The sequence below is a fragment of the Colossoma macropomum genome, unplaced genomic scaffold (assembly GCF_904425465.1).
Source record: "Colossoma macropomum unplaced genomic scaffold, Colossoma_macropomum, whole genome shotgun sequence".
In the NCBI taxonomy this organism is placed as follows: Eukaryota; Metazoa; Chordata; class Actinopteri; order Characiformes; family Serrasalmidae; genus Colossoma; species Colossoma macropomum.
The window spans coordinates 35,999,616-36,021,131 of NW_023494791.1; the positions used below are offsets into that span (position 1 = coordinate 35,999,616).

Genomic DNA, 21,516 nt, shown 5'->3' on the forward strand with positions numbered 1-21,516 from the left:
ACGTGAAGAGTCTGACTGCAGACGGGACTCTCTACACAGTAGAGAGAATGTGAATCAGTTCGTTTTCTGCCATAAATTGAATAAAGAGCTGCGTTGTCAAATGTCTGTTACTGTGCTTATGCTCGGCTTATTTTATTTCAGAAGACGAGTGAAGCATTAGAGCTCAAAGTCACCTCCATAAGCTGGAAACACACGAAACATCAACAGCATCAATGCACCCTCGCTCAGCACTTAAACTCCAGTCTTACTGGAGAAACTTCCCAGGCAAACTGACCATTTTCCTCATTGGAGCAAAACAAAAGAAACACTCTCTATTTGACTGATTTTAACAGCTTCTGCAGGTAATACAAGTGCAACATTCACTACAAAGCTGAAGTTGACTTTTTATTTGTCAGCTTTGTATTCGAATTCATCATACCACCTTAATTGGTGCAGCAGTCAGGCGCATAACTGCGTGGAACGTAACTGCTGCACCATTTACGGTGAACTCTCAGAAGTACCTCTCACAAGACGGTGGAGTGTGGAAAGTGTTTTCTGTCTTGTTGGACGGCATTTAAGTGAAATGTGCCCACTTGACCAGCCTAATGCTACTCTTATCTGGTTGAAACTAGAAATGTGTTTTGTTGTTTTATTGGTTGGACCAGTTTAATTCTAGTCTTAAGGCTAAAGTGAACATCCAGGGTATGATGTTTGGTTAAAGCAAATGGACAAATTCTGTGGAACATGCAGATTCTAATCATTCAATCTGTGTTTGTGATTTATTTTCTGATTTGAGTTTGATGAAAAGTAATGTGCTGAGTACCCTTTTTCATGCAGAAAGAAAAAAATTTTGGGCCTTTTTTGGCAACAAACCAATCATAGGTATGTTAGATGTGTGGCCTCAAAGAGACTAGAATGTAAATGTCATTCATTGTGTAAGTGACCATAATTAATTACAGAATTATTCAATTTCATATAAATAATTGTGTTGTAAATCAAATATACATCAGTACTACACCTCTCAAAGTTTACAGCTGAGCAGTAATTTCATTTTTCAGACAGGTTAATACAGTTGTTGCTGATTTGGTCCTAAAATCGGCCCTGTATTTGTCCTGTTCTGCTCTAGGATCTGATTTTACAGCTCCTGATTATTTAACTCCTGACAGATGGCAGCAGATGAGAGTTTTAGGTCAGTAACTTAAATTAATGTCCCATCAAAATTTTGTGGTTAACCAGCATTTTCTAACTAGCTTGTTCATACATTGGTTTTCTGCAGGTCTTGCCACTGCTGTCCTTCTTCACATAATTCACATGAAAACTGCAAAAACACAGTAATAAACTCTGAAATATTTCAGCCAAAAATAATAAGGTGACTTACGGCAAATGGCAGTTATATAAGAGCTCATGTGCTTAAAGCTAACTAGTCACTGCGTTTGCACATTGAACAGTCTAACTGAGCTGCGTTTTTTTCAAGTTCCATCGATTCATTTTGTAAGTTTTAATTGGCCAACGATAGCTCATTCCAAAATCCTCTGCAGGCATAGTTTAAGAATTCATTTCAGACAGAAATAAACCAGCACCGATCTGCCAAGCTATCACTGAAGTTTGCTTCAGGGGAGCATTGTGAAACCAGCCACTCGAGAAGAACCAAAAAAGTCTATCATCTTCTTGAGAGGCCGACTGCTGGTCGTCTGCCATGTCCGTCCAGATCCGGGTGATTGTGATGCTTTAGGGGTTCATCTCATCAATAGCACCACTCCTACCAGGGATCCTTCATTTAACGGACACACAGCACCAGGGGCTCTCACCCTCTACAAATAACACAGTAAAGCACCCTTACTTCTGTATATGATTCAGTCTCAGCACTGTGTTACTCTGTCTCTCTTTGAATCTAAATTGCTTTATTTTCTTGTCCATTGTATTCAGTGAGGTCACTCTTTTGAAATTACTGTAGTGACTGCTACTGGCTGGTGCTGGCCTCTAGATGCTTGAGAGGCATGGCAATCAGCGAGGCGCATGGCAGTGGGTGCCAGGAAAAGGGACTGTTGTTTATGTTGTTGTTCGTCAGTTAAAGGTATGTAGTATGTGTTTATTGAGTTGCCCTGTGTCAGGGAGTTGGTTTAATTTGTGTTGAGTTAGTGTGGGTTTAATCAGTGTGGGTTGTGGTGGTTGTGGTGGTCACAGTAAAGGTGAAGGGTAAGACCCCCAGTGCTTTGTATGTGCCTTCCTGTCTGATGTTTAATAAAGAGCACTTCTGGTGGTGGAATTATGGCCTCCCCTGTGTTTTACTTGGTGCCAATGCTACCGAATGTTGCTCAACATGATCTTGTGAGGCCTTATTGGTGCTTTGATTGACTGTTTCAATAAATTATTTCACAAAGTTGAGATGGTTGCTGCTGTTACAACTGAGGTTTAAAATGAGTTGCAGGACGCTTTATTGTATGCACCTTAAATTCACATTAGTTTCTTCAATTAAAGTTGCATGTTAGTCAGCAGCCTAAGGCTTGCTGTCATCTACGTTTCTTCAGGACTTAGACTAGCCTTCAATGCAGCATGCACTTTTGCTCTGCAAAACTAAACCTGCTGCATTTCATTAATGCATAAAGTCAGGGCTTGATGGAACAACCAGCCAGTGAAGAAACTGCAAAGATAGTAAGACTCTTAAAAATACTTTACAACTTTCAAATCACGAATGATCTTTTCACCTCTGCCCTTCTTTTAATTGATTTGCACATATGTGCTTCCAGCAATAAGGTATGGCGCCTGTGTAGCACAGTTAAAGTGTGTTCTCTTTTACATATACTGTGGAAGCTGGTTGATTGGGTTTGATGGAACAACCAGCCATTGAAGAAGACCACCTCTTCCAACTCTGACCAAATACTTAGATTTGTCTATGGTAGATGATATAAGAGTTCATTTTATTTATATCTTTTTACTTTTTTATTAATTTGTTTGTACTTTTTAGGTAAAACAGAATACAAACATAGTATGGTCATACTGAGAGGCTAATGAACCAGCATCAATAAGTAAGAAATCCGTCTGGTATGCTTGGTTTGCCAGGTCCTCAAAAAGGGCAAACACGTCAGTTTATCAGTGAGTTTATCAGTGGAGGAATTAGACTTATATCATCCAAGACAAGTGAGGTTTTTCTATCAGGCACATGTGTTTATGGACTGCTCCTGCAAGACACTGGTATTGCCTCTTGAATGTTTCACATTAAGTTCACACTTTATATCATCTCTCAACTGTCGTTCTTTACATATAAGCATTATAAAATTAAATCTCTGTGCACAAATGTTTTAAAAATAAATGCTCATGCAGCATTTTTTCAGAATTTAAGTGTATTAATAGTTTGTCCCCCCTTTGCTGCAGTAACAGCCTCTACTCTTCTGAGAAGGCTTTACCTTAGATGTTGGAACATTGCTGTGAGGATTTGACTGCATTAGTGAAATCAAGTACTTATTTTGAATGATTTGTTCTGCAAATCCAACTCACCCCAAAGGCATTGCATGGTGTTCCATCACTCCAGACTACACAGTTCTTTTCCCCACAGCTCAATCCTGGGGGGTTTTGCACCCCTCTAGTCAGCGTTTGGCACTGGGCATATTGACCTTTGGCTTCTGACCTTGTGCAGCTGCTCTAGTCTGTTGCATTCTACTGGCAGTGCTATTTTATAGGGATTTTATAAGCTGTGTTCACAAATTAACATCTGTATCAGCAAAGGGTCCAGCTGAAAGTAGCTGAATTCACTAGTCTGGATACATATAGTGTACTTTCATATGCACACCAGAGACTTGAGACTCGACTCAGACTCACACCCCAGAAACTTGACTCAGACTCACACTCCAGAGATTCAAGGCTCAACTCACACTCACACCTCAGAGACTCAAGATTTAACTTGGACTCGCCCTTCAGAAACTTGACTCGGACTCGCACCCCAGAGATTTGAAGACTTGGACTGACATTGTAGAGACTCGAGACTCAACTTAGACTTGCACCTCTGAAACTTGACTTGGACACACACCCCAGAGACTTAAGTCTTGACTTGGACTCGCACCTCAGAAACTTGACTCAGATTTGCACCTCAGAGACTCAAGACTCAATTTGGACTCACATCTCAGTGACTCGAGACTCAGACTTATATCTTAGAGACTTGAGACTTACACCCCAGAAAGAGACGCAACTCTGTCTCATACTTAAGAGACTTGAGACTCAATTCGGACTTATGCCCCAGCGACACCACTCTGTCTCATACCCAAAGACTTGAGACTCGATTCAGATTTGCAACTGAGAGACTCAAGACTCAAATTGGACTCGCACCTCAAAGACTTGAGACTTGACTCGGACTCCAACCTCAGTGACTCAAATCAGACTCACAACCGAGAAACCTAACTCAGACTTGCAACTCATAGACGCGAGACTTAACTGAGTCACACCTTATAGACTTGACACTCAATCCGGACTTGTACTTCTGAGACTCGAGACTTGACTGACTCACATGTCAGACACTTAGGACTTGATTCGGACCCACACCTCAAAAACTAGAGACTTGATTCTGACCTCAAAGAATCAAGACTTGACCCAGACTCGTGCCCAAGAGACTCGAGACTGGCTCGCAGCTCAGACTCTTATTCTTTTTTCTCTGGTATTATTTTTTTTCACCTACTCCACTCTACCTACTGCATCCAGCCACTTGACATGAGACACACATTTTACTTCATACACACAAGAAACCTGCTCTGTCTGTTCTGTGTTAAATGTAGGCCCGTGTTCTGTAGGATCTGCATTTCATTCCTCGCTCAGCACACGGCTGTGGAAGAACAGCAGTGAGGCTTGGCTTGACCTGATTGATTTTGTAGAGAACTTTAAGCTTGGGAGGAATGGGTGCAATATAAATAAAAACAATTTTATTGTTAAGGTTATTATTGTTGTATGTGCCATACACAGTTTCAGGATGCAGTTACACATAAATGACAACAACATCCAACCATTTATCTATGTGCTACTTAGAAAAGTCTATACATATTCAAAATGTGATGTTCTTGGTAGTTCTGAGTTTTGCTCAGTGGTGGACAGTAACTAAGTAAATGTAATTTGATACTGTACTTAAGTAGTTTTTCGTGTATCTGTACTTTACTGAAGTATTTCCATTTTGGGCGACTTTTTACTTTCACTCCACTACATTTCAAAGTCAAAGATCTTACTTTTTACTTCACTACATTATGCGAAATCTGTCGTTCCTTTTTGGCTTATGTGTGCATAAAAACATAATGTCAAAATGAAAGAAGCGTGAAGCAAGCACACCAATCAGGGTACAGCGCGCACTTAGTTTTGAGCTTGTTTTGACCTGTTGGACATACCTACCCAGTGCAAGTATACAGTTCAACGTCAGTGCAGCAGTGTAAAACTGGAAGTGACTATTCCTACATAAATGATGGAACTAACCTAACTTTGTGTAAATAGTCCACAATATAGAAATATGTACACATATGCAGTTGTGACTGACGTGTCTTTTTTCTGAATTTATACAAACATTATTTAATTTTATAGTAAATTAGTTTTGGCTAGTTCATGTTTAAGAACAGAGACCTACAGATGCAATATAGTAAAGGAAAACTCATTTGTGAAACTGTGTTTAAAGCAAGTTTTTATTTAATTTAAACTTGTAAGTAAGTTGCAAATAAATCTTAAACTGAAACTTTGCTTGTTTGCAAAAGGTTATTTCATGGCCACTTGGCTCTATCTAATGGAAATTGTTTGCCTTCAGTGTTTTGTGCTTATGATCATTTTAATAGACATCAGTGTCAGACTAATTAATGACATTCTGTTAAAAAAAGGATTGGTTTACCAAGAGTGACACTGGAATATTTTCACCTAAAATGAGTTAATGAAGCAAGAGTCTTGTTACAAAAATGGTAATAGGACATTAAAGTCATAATTAATCTTTTAGTACTTTTACTTTCGATACTTAAGTACATTTGAAGGCAAATACCTTTGTACTTTTACTCAAGTGGAGGTCTAAAGGGAGGACTTCTACTTTTACTGGAGTAATATTTTACCTTGGGTATCTTTACTTTAACTCAAATACATGATTTGTGTACTTCGTCCACCACTGGTTTTGCTATATAAAATGCACAGTGGCATGATGGCAACATGCTAAGCACCACGTATAGGTAAGTTACTCATCTGTCTGTTTGTTTGTTTGTTTATTTATTTATTTATTTATGTATGTATGTATGTATGTATGTATGTATGTACTACACAAGCTGATGGATTTTAAAGGATGTGAAATATGATGAGCTGTTTGTGGTAAAACTCATAAACTCACATTTTTCCTGGAAAATAAGGTCTTGCAAACAGAAGCAAACCTGCAAAGCAATTGGCGCAGTGACATGACAAGCATATCTGTGCTTAGTTTGGCAATACTGCCATCTATCTTGGGTAAAGTGAATTGTTTGTCATCCCATGCCATTCTCTATTGGTTGGTTTTTAGACATGTCATAGCAACAGTTACATTCAAATTTTATAGGTATTCAAATAAAAAATTTCTTTATGTACTAAGGGCTGTATTGGGTTGCAAAGTCAAGGGAACAATTCACATTAAGCAAGACCACTGAATCAGTTGCCTGCTGCGTGTTTTTCATTTGTTAGTTTTCTATAACAGTGCTAAAGGAGTAAGTCCACCAGTTCAAGGTTTGAGAGAAGCATTTCAATTAGCTTGGATCTTGCATATTGACAGGTAAGTAAATCCAGCAAGAAATAACAACACTAAAGTATATTTTTATTACATGTGTATTTACATGTATGTGTTTGTGCATGTGTGCATTTTAACAGTCTACATTAGATACTTTGGTGCTGTTTGCCCACAAGTGGGAATCAAAAATGATCATCTTCTCAGACATCTGAAAGAAATTAAACCTAAACTACAGTGTAGCTGTCGTATCAGCGTTGGTACACAGTAGAGGGTTTTGACTATGTTCATTACAAGCCTCATTTTCAGATTTTTTCTCAGATCCGATCTCTTTAACATTATGGTTCACACTCGTTTAGAAAAGTTACTCATCTGTCATTAATGTGAACACAGCCTTTAACATCTCAAACTTGCTTGTCTCGGGCTACGTTTACATTACCAGGCTGAAGTGACACAGATCTGTTTCTTTGCCTTACTATGATACAGATGTGATGTTTTCAGAGCTGTGTAGTTTAACTGGGCCAGAGCAAACTGGACTGAACCAAAGCTTTAGCATCTTTGGTTCATCTCAAAGGCAAACGGAGCTGAGCTTCAGTGGTGTAATTAGATGGAAATGTAAACCGTTTTGTTTGGCTTACAAATCTTTGTGAAACCCATTTAACTATTCAGTGTGATAAACCATGCTGAGAAATGACCTTTAACCGCACCTCAGCAAGGGATCAGGCCCTGATTGGCATCTGGCCGCAGGATGTGGCAACTCTACCATCCGGAAATGGCACATACTAGCATGTGCCACCTAGCAAAATAATCAGTAACTGGTAATGAGTGGCACTTGCTGCTCACGCTGCTTGGTAGTGGCACAGCCACACGGAAACGCCATGTGCCCCTCAAAACAGGCACATACCAACAGCTCCTGTGAGAGTGACTCTGGACAGCGGCTACTCAACTCGGCTAACTAGCAGCACATCAAAGCACCACCATCGGCCATCAGAACCTGGGAAAAGTGACGGAGGAATGTTGATTTGAAGACTTTGGACAGTTAGTCTATCGTTTAGTTGGTTCACAGGTTGTGCTGTTGGGTAGACAATTCTAAACAAAATGAGCCACTTTAGCCAAAGGCTACGCAACAATAGCAGTAATACTAGCTTGAATATAGGCCCCTGCATGCTTTTGTTGTGGCACAGGAGTGGCACCAACCATCAGCATCTGCTGCTCAGGGGTGGCACTAACCAAACGGCAGTGGCGCTTGTCATTTACTTACAAGACAGCTGTCAGCATTTGCCTCTCAAAACTATAATAATGCAAAGTTTTGATACCACCTTAAGCTGTTTGTAAGTGGCACCCACTGTTTAAGAAGTGACCTCTATCTGCAGCTGGGTCAGCAACATTCACACACAGTGGCTCCATTAAGATCAATCCTCATTCTATTAAGCTGTGTACTGCTGAGGTACAAAGTTTATTTTCTCCTAGGTGTTAACATTATTTAATAATATTACATAGTTTTTCCGATATTACATAGTTTTTCCGAGATTTTGGGCGGCACGGTGGCGCAGTGGGTAGCGCTGTTGCCTCACAGCAAGAATGACCTTGGTTTGATTCTTGGCCGGGCGACCGGGGTTATTTCTGTGTGGAGTTTGCCTGTTCTCCCTGTGTCTGCGTGGGTTTCCTCCGGGTACTCCGGTTTCCTCCCACAGTCCAAAAACATGCAGTCAGGCTGATTGGACATGCTAAATTGCCCCTAGGTGTGAGTGAGTGTGTGACTGTGTATGTCTGTCTGTCTGCCCTGCGATGGACTAGCGACCTGTCCAGGGTATATCCTGCCTTCCGCCCAATGACAGCTGGGATAGGCTCCAGCACCCCACCCCGACCCAGAAGGATAAGCGGTTTAGATGATGTATGTATGTATACACAGTTTTTGTGAATATGTTTAATGGTGTTACTGTAAACTGGAATATATCAGCTATCTGGACCTGATCATATGGAAAAATATATATAATGGCATGTATTATTATTATTATATATGAGATACACTGTTTAATTAAAGATTATTACTTATGTTTAAAATCAAATTTAGTACATTGATTGTGCACATTCAGTGCCTAGTGCCACTCCTAAACGGCAGATGGCGTAAGCTGGTGCCACGGGTTTGGTTAGTGCCACACCTGAGCAGCAAACAGTGCTTAATAAAGCACTGAAACCCGTCGTTTATATCAGATACAGTCCAAAAGCAGTCTGTCCACAATAATGTGATTGGATTACTAGCGAGCCAGTGGTTAACTGGCAGTGTGAAAAACATAATAAAGTGTGAACTGTACTGTAGCAGGTGAAATGCACCAATACAGGATAGATTTCAGAGGTAATTTATCATGAAAGGCATGTTTTCCAGACTAATGTTGACTACTGTGAAACTTGCCTGCAGAATATCGCTAAACATAAAGCAAAAGACACAAATATTAGGATTCTTTTCTCTTTGCAAATATTGAAATCACATTCCAATACTGAGTCCTCCCAGTCTGAAGCCCCAACCAATTCAAATCTGCCATTTAATTAGTTTTTTTGGTAGGATGACTGATAAATCATGCTTGAAACAATTGGTGAAATCAGTGCCAATGATTTAATCAAAGGTGGCACTGAATACAGTCAGATGGGAACTTAAACTGTTTTTTAATATCTTTAATTCCAGGGGAACCATGGTGAAATACACAGTTGAAGTCTTCACAGGTGATGCTCTCAATGCAGGGAACGCCAATGCAGTCTTCATCAAGCTCATTGGTACAAAGGGTAGCAGTGAACCACAAATCCTCGGTCGTTTTGCAGGCATGCTGAGCTGTTCAGTAAGTCGATTGCATTTTATTACAATCTATTATTTTTATGGTATCATATTATGCTTAGTGACAGTATAAAGCCTGGCACTGGATTCACAAAGCTCTTCTCACCTGTCATTTTCTTCTCTGCAATAATATAAAAATAATATATTAGTAAGTCCTTAAGTTTTTTTGAGAAATGCATTTAAGAACAAAGTGGGCCTCATTCATGAAATACGAGCAGAACAAATGTAGAACAAATGTAGAGCAAATGTACAAATTAATTTGTACATAATTTTTATGTAGATTTCTGTGTCCATGAAAGTTTTTCTGTGTCCATGAAAGTGTTAAAAAAATGAGTAAATAATTGGTTGAAAACTATGTAATGAGTTACTTTTTTGTTTGTCTACCATCACAGTCTTGGCTTTTAGCTTGACTTGAAAATAACCTGTGCAAACAAAACTAAAACTTTACATTACTACTAAATAAGAAAAGTTAGAGTCCTGAGACCATCACATTATGTTCTCATTCACATTGCAGGTTTAAGATTATCCCCAAGTGGGAGCTATTAGTACTCAAATCTGGGGAGCAGTTGGGGGTTAGGTGCCTTGCTCAAGGGCACTTCACTCATGTACTGTTGGCTCAGGGGATCGAACCAGGGACCTTCCGGTCACAGGGCTGGTTCCCTAACCTCCAGCACATGACTGCCTCAGTGTGTGTGTGTGAAACCCACACTGTATCAATTAGATAATGTAAAAGTTGTATAAAGTAAAACTGTATATATTGTATAAAGTAAAAGGCCCAAAGCGATACAAAACATACCGTAAATAATAACTTGACATGCCAGCATGATAGTTGGAGCCCAGCTAACAGGCCCCTCCAATAATATTCCAGGTGCATAAATTGAGTTGGCAATTGAACAGGTCTTCACAATAGAACATATAAGCAATAGTTTTAAGTTTAATAAGGAATGATATTCTAAAATAACAATGTATTTCTACTGCATTCTTGACTAGTGCTCAACTTGCAAAAGATATTTTAATCTCGACATTTTACAACAAGTGGTTTCACACAACTGTGTTAAGTAGCTTTTAAGATGCTCAGTTAAGTAATATGTACTAATTAATGTAGAAAAAGAACATAAAGTTAACGGTAGTAGGCAGGGTTGGGATGTAATGGAGAACATTTATTCAGAATACAAAAATTAAGCATCTTTATTTAATCCAAGTTACATTTTGTAAAGGCAGTATTCAAGATACAGTTATGTTCTTCCGGGAAAATACTTACACACTAAATTAAAAAATATCAACCATCTTCAAAAGACACACCATCGATGATTGTTTATCAACTATTTTAAAATGAGTAAATGACATGTTGTAAACATGCTTGTTATACAAACTTAATTAATGATCAAATAAAATCTCCTCAGTAGTGAACATGTTTGTGAGTAACAGTGTAGGCTAGGCAGTTAACTGTGGAGTAAGAAAGATATACACACAGTGGAAGGTAGGCCGGGGGGAAAGGCAACAAAAGGAGCATATGTAGAAAATAGTAAAACAGTGTGCAAATAGATGATGCCAAGAGCCAAAGGAAAACATGCTGATTTTTACTGAACAAGATTACATTGATCAAACTAACACTTTCAAAGTAGATCTGACAGCTCAATTAATTTCATTAAAACAACACAACTAACTCAGTTCTTACTGACTTACATGCATTTGTTAAGTATTATCAAGCAAAATTTCATTTTTTGTACCCAGCTGTGAGTGTATGTGGCCGAAGGTCTTCAGGGAGATGTACTTCACTCATAACTTGCTCATATATTTCTGAAGGTTTCATGAATGAGGCCCATTACAAAATGTTTCTAATTACATATTAAACTGTGATATTGAGTAATGCATTTGTAATAGAAGGGAAAATATAAGCACACTGGCAAACATTCCCTGATCTCTTCGGGGGGTCAATAGTACTTAGAGAAATGATGTGGTTGATTTGGACTGAGACAAATCATGCCCCACAGTATCCTAACAGCATGTTGTAATCTGAATAATACATTCCCCAACAGAAGACACTGACTGTGTCCTGCAAAGAAAGTCTTGGAACGATCTTTCTGGTTCAGCTAGAGCTCAAGGCACTCGTTTTTGAAGATTACTGGTTCTGCTATAAAAAGTTATCATCACTGAACCTGAAGGACGTCAGCTTTTTTTCCCATGTTACCAGTAGTTGTCTCCTGGGAAGAAGGCAATTCTCAGAGAGGCTACAGGTTTGTAACCATCAAATATAGCAGAGTAGCAATATGCTAATGTATATTTATGCTCACCCCAATATTGATCACACATGTTAGGACGTGTTATAAGCTGTGGCAGATCTAGAAATTTTACAAGGGGTGGCAAAGGGGTGTCAGGGATTGCAAGCGGGGGTAAAGGAGTTAGTTAAATAGAACATCTTGCCACTTGAAAAAAGAAACTAAACTTATTACTTAAAAGTAATTAGTTCATTTTTGATACCTCTTTAAAGATAATATTAAGCACTGATATTGTATGTACTCCATCACACAGTGTAGGGAAATGTACAATGTAAACCAGGAACCGGTACATCAGCTTCTCCTCGACACGACTTGACTGTGACAAATGATCTGTCTTATATGTTGTCTTAGGGCGTTTTCACACTTGCTTCAATCTGCACCCAGGACGGGTTCTGGGGGAGGGGCTCATTATCGTCGGATTGCTTTCACACACAAGAACACATCTGAATTGTGAATCAGTTGCACACTTCCGTACGTCACCTTTTTGTGAGCAGGTTTGCAAAATGGTAGGCATTAGCTTCACCTGTTTGCTGCTTTTTATTATTTTCTTTAAATGCGAAAGTGACGCAGTATGTCGAAGCAGGATCGGATAGCTTCGTATGCTCAGTGGGCTGCACCAGAGTTCGCTGGGTGCAAACCCCAGACCAACGATTTCAGGAGGACCAGAGATTGGTTCTCTTGAAATAGGTGGTCTGGGGGTTTGCTTTCAGCAAAAACCTAAAAATGAAGCACTGTAACTAACTTCACACTGGAGCTTTTTCCGAAAAAAAGAACACTTGCTCAGTGAGGAGTGAAGAATTTACTAGCAGAGTTATTATAGTTTTGAAAATGTCATTATTTTATATTTTATATAGTTTCTCTGTGTTAGATTTTAGTGTAGTTTCTGTTCATCTTAAGGATGCATTAATAGTTGTAGTTTTGTTTTTATTTTCTGAAAGTAACAGCCTTTATTTAGTGTTTATTTTGTTTCAGTTTTTGTTTAGTTTTTAGTATTATGATGAGCATATTTGATAAGGGTAGAATAGAATTAACACCTAGACTGAGCTCAGCTTGGCTCCAGCTTTCTTTAAAGATGGTGGAACACAGAGAGAATCCACTTCACTTCACTAAACTCTTATTCACACACTGAAAACACACACTGAACATTTTTACTCTGAGATTCTATTTAATTTTAGCTAATTTTATAGTAGACATTGTAGTTTTGATTTACTTTTCATATTTTGGAAAACATTGTTATTCGGTTAACAAGTTTTTACATTGTTTACTGCTTATTTTCATTTTTAGAATGGTTAAATTTGACTGTAATAACCTTGTTTAGAGAAATCAATTGATATATGAGACAAGTAACAAAAAATAACTGCATGCTTCAGTTAGATTACATTTGTAAAGGTTTTACCGATGTCAATAATTGTGACAGATGTGGTTTTGTTAAAATAATGTCTTCTTACACTAAACTTACTTTAATTATAGGTCATTTGAGTGTGAAATTGAACTAATTAACCACAAAGACATTTTTCTTGACATTTTTTAGTATCCATCTTTACCAAGGGTGCCAATAATAATGAAGCCGAATAAATGTTTAAAAGTTAAAATGATTGAAAAATCAAAATTATTTTTTCAGCGTACTTTTTTCTTCCCTTTTTTCTACGTAGCTAAGTTGAGCCACAAGGACACAGGAGACAGCCATTCACCATCGGCTTGAAGATGTTGCAAAAAAACGTGAGGACTTCAGGCAAGTGACACCCCTCCAAAATCAGTCTAACCAGTCTGATGTGATTTTGTGTACACAGTGGCTAATGCAGCACTTAAGTATTGGAGCTTAGTCACCAGCTTAGCACTGTGCATAGCTATGCACATAAAGAAAAACAGTGTAAAATAAGTTTATACTGTGGTTTCTGAGTTAATATAATGCTTTTTCAACTATTGTTTTTCTGGCACTTTCTTACTTATTTCTACATTGACTTGAAGGAATATACAGAAATGATATTAAAACATCAGAGATTAGGCACACACTTGTGTTTAAACCTTTAGTGATCGCTAGATCCAGTATGTGACTTCAGCACTTGCCCACTAGCTGCTTTTTGTGTTACTGTCTGATGGATTATCAACATGTAAGTTAAAGTCCCCAGACAGAATAATTTTATTTTAGCTTGTGGATAGAACTGATATTTATTCCACAATTTCTGCCAAAAATTTACTATTTCACTGTGGAAGTCTATAAATTATGATATTAAAAAGGTTGATCACAACATACAGTGGTATTTTTGCAGTTACAGTCACTATTATAAATGCATGCCACTTCTCCTCACCTGCTGTGTCTTATTGTATACAGATTTATGCATACAAATCTGTAATTTTCAGGAGCAGCTTTGAGTAAAGTTGCTGTACCATTTTCTTTTAGCCATGTTTCTGATAGAGACATAAAATCAAGCATATACTCTAATAAGATCTAGAATCAGAAGTGTTTTTTTTATTTTGTGACCTTACATTGAGTAAAGCAAGGTTTAATGTACTGCTCACTACACTATGTGATTGGGGAACTGTTTTTTTGACAGGGTACAAGAATCAAATTATTGGCATTTTGATCACATATACTTTCCATCATTTTCTTTTTGTCCAGGGTTTGATGACTCTAATGAGTAGAACAAATCTTTTCAAATCTTTTTTTGTTTGTTTTTCTCAGTATTGTGGGAATTGTTTATTCAGTCCTTAATGACCAGTATAGATTCTCCCTTCGTGGCTAATAGAAGCATTAGTGGTCTATATTGTTAAAAGCACTTTCCTGTGTGCTGTTGACACTACTTACCCGTTCGTTGTTTACCACTGTAATGTCCGGTCAGGCCTGGTTTAGTTCCTTCTCTGTGTTCTCAGACAGGACAATAGAACCACAGTTGCTTGGGTGTAATTCATCCCTGGTCTCTCCCAGAAAGTACCCCAGTTGCTCACATATTCAATGTAATTGTTATCACACCTGCCTTGGAGCCATCAGTGGAACGTGAAGAGCCTGCTGAACATCTCACTTCCTCTTGGGTAGGTGGACAAGGTCCTCAGATGATGATCCTGGCCTTGATCCATTTCTTGACTATTACTAGAAGCAATCTGAAATGCTTTTTGAGGACCTCACTTTGATGGGATAAGATGTCGTTCAATCTCACGTGAATGACCACAGTGACAACATCCTTGTGTTGGCCCAGAGCTGCAGGAAACTACTTGGTGGACCTAAAATCACCTGAAACTGCCATACACAAGGGATCCCGGCATGGTTCCACTGGTGGAGTTGGTCTCTCACTCCAGAAGAGCCCTGATCTGCTGATCAGTCCTAAGCTCGTATTCCACAGTGGTCTGGAAAAACTAAGAAAACTGTCATAAGCAGCGCATTTATTAATGAAATAAGGCAGTGACTAAATATTCAACGAAAGAAGTTAACTTTAAAGATTAAAAATAAAATTAAGAAGCTAAATGTAACAAACTTTGAACAAGTAAACTTACAAACGTGAGCTCTTTAGTCAGAAATGGTGTCCATTTCTGATTAATCGACTCCATCTCCATCTTAGCTTCTGAGCATTGCAAAAATGTTTTGTATTTTATGAATTTTGCTGTATTATTCTGTGGTTTTACCATCAGAACCAGAAGAGGCATTTAAAGCAAATTGTAAAATTCTTATTAATTGTGTGTTCTCCTTGGTGAAAGCCTTTCTAAATGTAAAAGCATTTACAACAGCGTAATGGTGTGTGCTGTGTGTCTTGCAGATGGAGTGTGTATGACTCTGAAATGCCTCACATTGTACAGGCGGACTCAGCAAGCAGTTTGCCTTATGAGATCAGATTCTCCTTCACAAAGGAAAAGGAGCTCCAGTACTCACTGTTAAGAGCGTAGATTTCCACCTTGTAGCTGTAATTTAATTAATGTGTGTGTTGGTGGTTCACGTTTAACACATCTTCTTACTGTATTTCAGTTCACTGGACTTAAAGCTGAACAACTTTCATCATCCCACAAACACATGGAACAGCTCTATACTTTTTTACCAGAATATATCAAGAAACATTGGATGACTGACACATTCTTTGGCTACCAGTTTCTGAACAGTCTGAATCCCATGATGATCAAGCATTGCTCAAAGCTGCCCAAGAGCTTTCCAGTCACTAATGACATGGTCAAGTCCTCTTTACCAAAAGAGAGCTCTTTGGAAAAAGAAATGGTGGTACAGTGTGAAAAACAGCACTTTGAGTGATTGACCACTGATTACATTTGTACTTTTTCTGATTTCTCTTTAAATGTGTTCAATCAGAAGGGAAATATCTTCCTGTGTGACTATGCAAGACTAGATGGAATTGTGGGAAATGTGAAAGATGGGAAGCAGCAGTATGTGGCTGCCCCTCTTTGCTTACTCTTCAGCAATCCTCAGGGCAAACTGCTGCCCATCGCCATCCAGGTAAGACCTCAGACTGCTGAAGACATTGTTTACTATTGTCTTTAACTGCAAATGGACATAAGCAAGGATTAACCCCTTAAACCAGCCAGGACCCGCCAGGGGTCCAGAGCCATTCCTCATAGAGTTTAAACCTTTCCACTTTTCAAGAATATAACAGAGTTTCAAACCTTTCTTTCTCTTAGCTGAAGCAGAAGCCTGAGGCAGAGAACCCTCATTTTCCTCCCTACTGACTCCAAGCATGACTGGCTTTTGGCGAAGCTCTTGGTGAGAAATGCAGATTTTAACGAACACGAGCTGAACTTCTATCTGCTACGCACTCACCTGTTGGCTGAGGTCTTTACCATGGCAACCCTGCGCACCCTGCCCTCTGTTCATCCCCTCTTTAAGGTGGTTGCTACCTGTTTTTATTCCAATTTTCAGTTAGAAACATAGGAAAGCTTTGATGCACAAGCAGAAAAGAGAAGTACTTAAGATCAACAATGCTCTCTTGATGAGGAAAAATGCACACTTGCTTGTAATGTACAGCAGGCTTCTGTGACTTGAATTCATACCACTTCACATAGAGGCATTTGTCCCTGCTGGTACCATTAGCACCATTGCCCAGTTAGCACCAAAGAACCAAAGGTTGATTCCTGCCAGGAGCACACAAATATTTGAATGAAGCGCATATGATGTCCCCTCTATTTTAGGCCTTTTCTTTTCTCTGTTTTTAATGGGGCATACGTAGTTGGTATTTTGATATATTTTAACAATCTCTGTGAGGGTAAAATACACCAGATAAGGGTTTGTTTACCCCAGACTCTTAAAGTAATACTACAGAGCCAAATAAAAGCCATTTGGAACCAATTAGCATTGTGGCAATGAGATTACATTAATTACACTGTTGTACATTATACATTTTTAGGTGTTGTGTAATTACCTGAGTATGGAACTTTTTAAAATTCTCCAGACATAGGCATAAATAGACATGATTAAGGAGCTTGTGAACTGTTGTTTAGTAATAAGATAATGCAATGGTTTGCTCTTTATCTCACAGCTTCTGTTTTCCTCATATTCACTACACTCTCCAAAGCAATATTATGGTGACGAAACAGCTGATATCAGCTGATGGCACTTTCGCTATGGTATATATGTCCTTTAAGATCTTTATCATTCCAAAAGTGTACTATTTTATGGAAATGCATATGATAATTAATGTTAGTATTCATGCCTAACTGGATTTTTTGAGTGATGGGTCTTCTTTTCACATCTTTACCACACAGCAAGCTGCTATAGGACATAAAGGACTGACTACATCCCTAAAAAGAGTGACTGCCGGTCTGACTTATAGCTCTCTGTATTTGCCGGATGACATTAAGGAGAGAGGCCTGAAAAACATTCCCCATTGCTACTACAGAGATGACGGCCTCAAGATGCGGAACATCATTCACAAGTATGATGGAGCTACATTAAATTCAGACAATGAAGTGTAAATGTTCAAGCTGTCAGACTAACTTTGAATCCTCCAGGTTTGTGGGTGGGGTGTTGGCACATTACTACACCAAGCATGACGTCCAGGAGGACTCTGAGCTCCAGACATGGCTGACGGAGATTGTAGAAGGCGGCTTTCTGAAAAAGGACAACAGCGGTGATTTTAATTATTTTGAGAGTGGCTTAACAGACCTACTGGAAATGACACTATAATCATTTTAAGTTTATCTGTGAATGAAGCATGTAAACTATTGTCTGTCGGGAATTCTGTTGTCCACTTGTCTAAAATATAATTTCCTGTCCACTGTTAGGAATCCCCAAGTCTTTCCACACAGTAGCTGAACTTGTCAAGTTTGTCACCATGTTGATCATGTTGGCCGACACGGCCCAACATGCTGCAGTCAACAATGGCCAGGTTACACAATATAATTTTGCTGAAAGCAGATTGTGACTTTTCATAACGAAGTTGGACTTGTGTCAGTGTTCACAAAAACATCTCAAAGTAACACCAACTGTTTTTTAAGAGTCAGATTGCACCAGTAAAATTATGGGTAAAAATCCCTGTTTTTCTGCAAAAGTAGGGGGGCAACATTTTGGAAGGTAGCAGAGGGGGGTTGGGCTTGCTAAGGTAAAACTGCGAATGCATGCTGAGCTCAGTAGCAGGACAATTCATTAGTAATAGTTGCTATTTTTCAACTTTAATCCTTACATAATTCTTAAAAACCTACCAGTAACCAGATAACACTATCTGAAGCCAAATGCCAACAAAAAGAAAGGAGACCATACCCAGATAACAAACCGTAATCACTTTTACACCCTGAATTAATATTCAAACACTGAAAGTTTAACAGAAATTCAACATAACACATAAACTATACTGCCAAAAGTATTCGCTCATCTGCCTTCACACGCATATGAATTTGAGTGACATCCCATTCTTAATCCATAGGGTTTAATATGATGTCAGTCCACCCTTTGCAGCAATAACAGCTTCAACTCTTCTGGGAAGGCTTTCCACAAGGTTTAGGAGTGTGTTCATGGGAATGTTTGACCATTCTTCCAGAAGCGCATTTGTGAGGTCAGACACTGATGTTGGAAAAGGCCTGGCTCGCAGTCTCCGCTCTAATTCATCCCAAAGGTGTTCTATTGGGTTGAGGTCAGGACTCTGTGCAGGCCAGTCAAGTTCTTCCACACCAAACTCGCTCATCCATGTCTTTATGGACCTTGCTTTGTGCACTGGTGCGCAGTCATGTTGGAACAGGAAGGGGCCATCCCCGAACTGTTCCCACAAAGTTGGGAGCATGAAATTGTCCAAAATCTCTTGGTCTGCTGAAGCATTAAGAATTCCGTTCACTGGAACTAAGGGGCCGAGCCCAACTCCTGAAAACCAACCCCACACCATAACTCCCCTCCACCAAACTTTACACTTGGCACAATGCAGTCAGACAAGTACTGTTCTCCTGGCAAGAGCCAAACCCAGACTCATCTATTGGATTGCCAGACGGAGAAGCGTGATTCATCACTCCAGAGAACACGTCTCCACTGCTCTAGAGTCCAGTGGCGGCGCTTTACACCACTGCATTCGATGCAGCTGCTCAGAAAACCCATTCCATGAAGACTTCTATGCTGTTCTTGAGCTAATCTGAAGTTTGGAGGTCTGTAGCGATTGACTCTGCAGAAAGTTGGCGACAGGTATGCTTTGAGTGGTGGATCATTGTCAGCACTGCAGTGACACTGATGTGGTGGTCTGGTATGAGTGGATCAGACACTTCAGTGTCACTGCAGTGCTGAGAATCATCCACCACCCAAATAATACCTGCTCTGTTTATTCATGTGCAGAATGGAACTGCTGCAGGTAAACGTTGCAGAATATACAATGAAGGAATATTTGGAAGGTTGCTTTCACCTAAATGTTTCCCACAGCACTCTGCCATCTTGAATTCGCTAAGCTGAATGGGCGGTCACTGTCTTTGTCTCTTGGGGAGGGCCAATGTTTTCACAGGGCGGAACCAACATGCACGCGTGGCCTGGACTGGCTATGAAAACAAAAAACAAAAGGACCTCAAATTACAACACACACAGAGGGGGTATGACTTCATTCTCTGCTCCACTATATCTTTATAGAGAAAATAGGTGTTCGCTGATATATTAATGTTTAATATGTTGTATATAGAACCTTTAATAGCTTTGAAATTAAAATCTCTCACGTAATTTGCATTTAAAATACAGGCCAACTGTTTTGTCTAAAACATCTTTAAAAACATCTCTCGGGCTTGTAGTGGCTACAAAAACACAGTGACTATTTGCTTATGATAAGCTTTATGAACGCCCTAAAAACAGTGAAAGGAAATCGTGGCATCTGGCAGATCTCTGTGTGTACATAGCAAAATTTAAAACAGCCCACAAATTAGATGTGTAAGAAGGGGGCACAAAATATGCTGTGATGTGGTCATAGCATGTGGCTTTTAAACCCTTTGCCTCACAGGCATACAGTCAATGGGTGGGGATGAGCAGAGTTTGCATGGTTAGCTGCAGTCTTAGTAAATAGGACGATAATTCCTGGGCATTGTGGATGCATATTGCGATCGCATCAAGGCACATTCTGTGCTGCACCTGCAAATTTGTACACTTTGCCTCCTATATACACTAAGCAAAAGTATACTACTACCAAATAGAAAAAAAAAACCAAAACATTAACGTCAGCCTGCATAGCCCAGAAAAGACATTCATGTCAATTAACTGGGTGATTATCTGAAGGTAACGTGTTATGGATAAGCCTTTTATGTTAATCCAAAAGCTACTGCTCTGGTTTTCTAAGCCTGACTAATAGCTACTCTAGTTGCCCAAACCCAAAATTAAACTGTCCCTAGATGTTGTGCAGGTGGCTTTAGTGTACACATAGACTAAGTGAGGTGTAGATGTGCTAATAAATCAAGGAATCTGTCATATTTGACATAATTTGTAATTAAACCTGTAATTAAATTGTAAACCTGTCTCCTCTGTGTTTCTTCCTCATGCTCTTAAGGAGTTTGCCTGATACCATTAAAAGTCTAAACAACTAATTTTAGGACAATTTTTACTGTAAAATGTACTTTACCTGAATTGAACCTAATATAGCACAAATCCAAAATCAATAACCAGCTTCAAAATGCTTTTAAGGACGTTTTTTAATGTAGTCTGCTGTGCTCTCCTGCACAGTATCATGTAAGTAAAATTCCATCAGCGGAATATGAAGTTAGGCACTAAACTGGATATTATAAAGTCATTTCAGTGTAAGTCCTTTTGGATGTTGGTGTAGTCTAATAGGACCTGATTCAGAGTAGCACTATAACTAACCAACAATCAGTATGACGTGCTCTAACAGGATGATATTTACTGCCCCCTACTGTTTAATTTCACCTGACCGTCCTAAGCTGCCCTATAGAGCCTTACAGAGCTAGATCAAATGTGTTGGATCAGGCCAGTGGCGCAGGTTTCATTTCAGCTTTTGGGGGGGACATACTGCTCATACCACCCAACTCATGATGACAGTTTCTTACATTATCACAGGCACTCTGCTCGCTTAACTTAGTTTTTTAACATCCTTTTTAACATGAAAAAGATATCATTTTAAATAATAAAACCTTCTAAATGATGTATTCACTGTGCATTAGGCTCTTTTATTATGGCCTGTATTAGCATATAATTGATAATTATTGTGCATAAATTGATCACTTAAATACACATCTTATTAGTGTACGATTGGCAACATCTGATTCTTATGCTAGTGGTTCTAGGTAGCATCAAGTGACTTGAGGAAATAATGTTAATTAAGTCACTAATTAATAGTTAATAT

General features: G+C 39.0%; 1 pseudogene; it reads left to right on the plus strand.

Moving 5' to 3' along the window:
* Positions 1–9,390: 9,390 nt before the first annotated feature.
* LOC118810854 lies at positions 9,391–18,637 on the plus strand (annotated as a pseudogene).
* Positions 18,638–21,516: the final 2,879 nt, after the last annotated feature.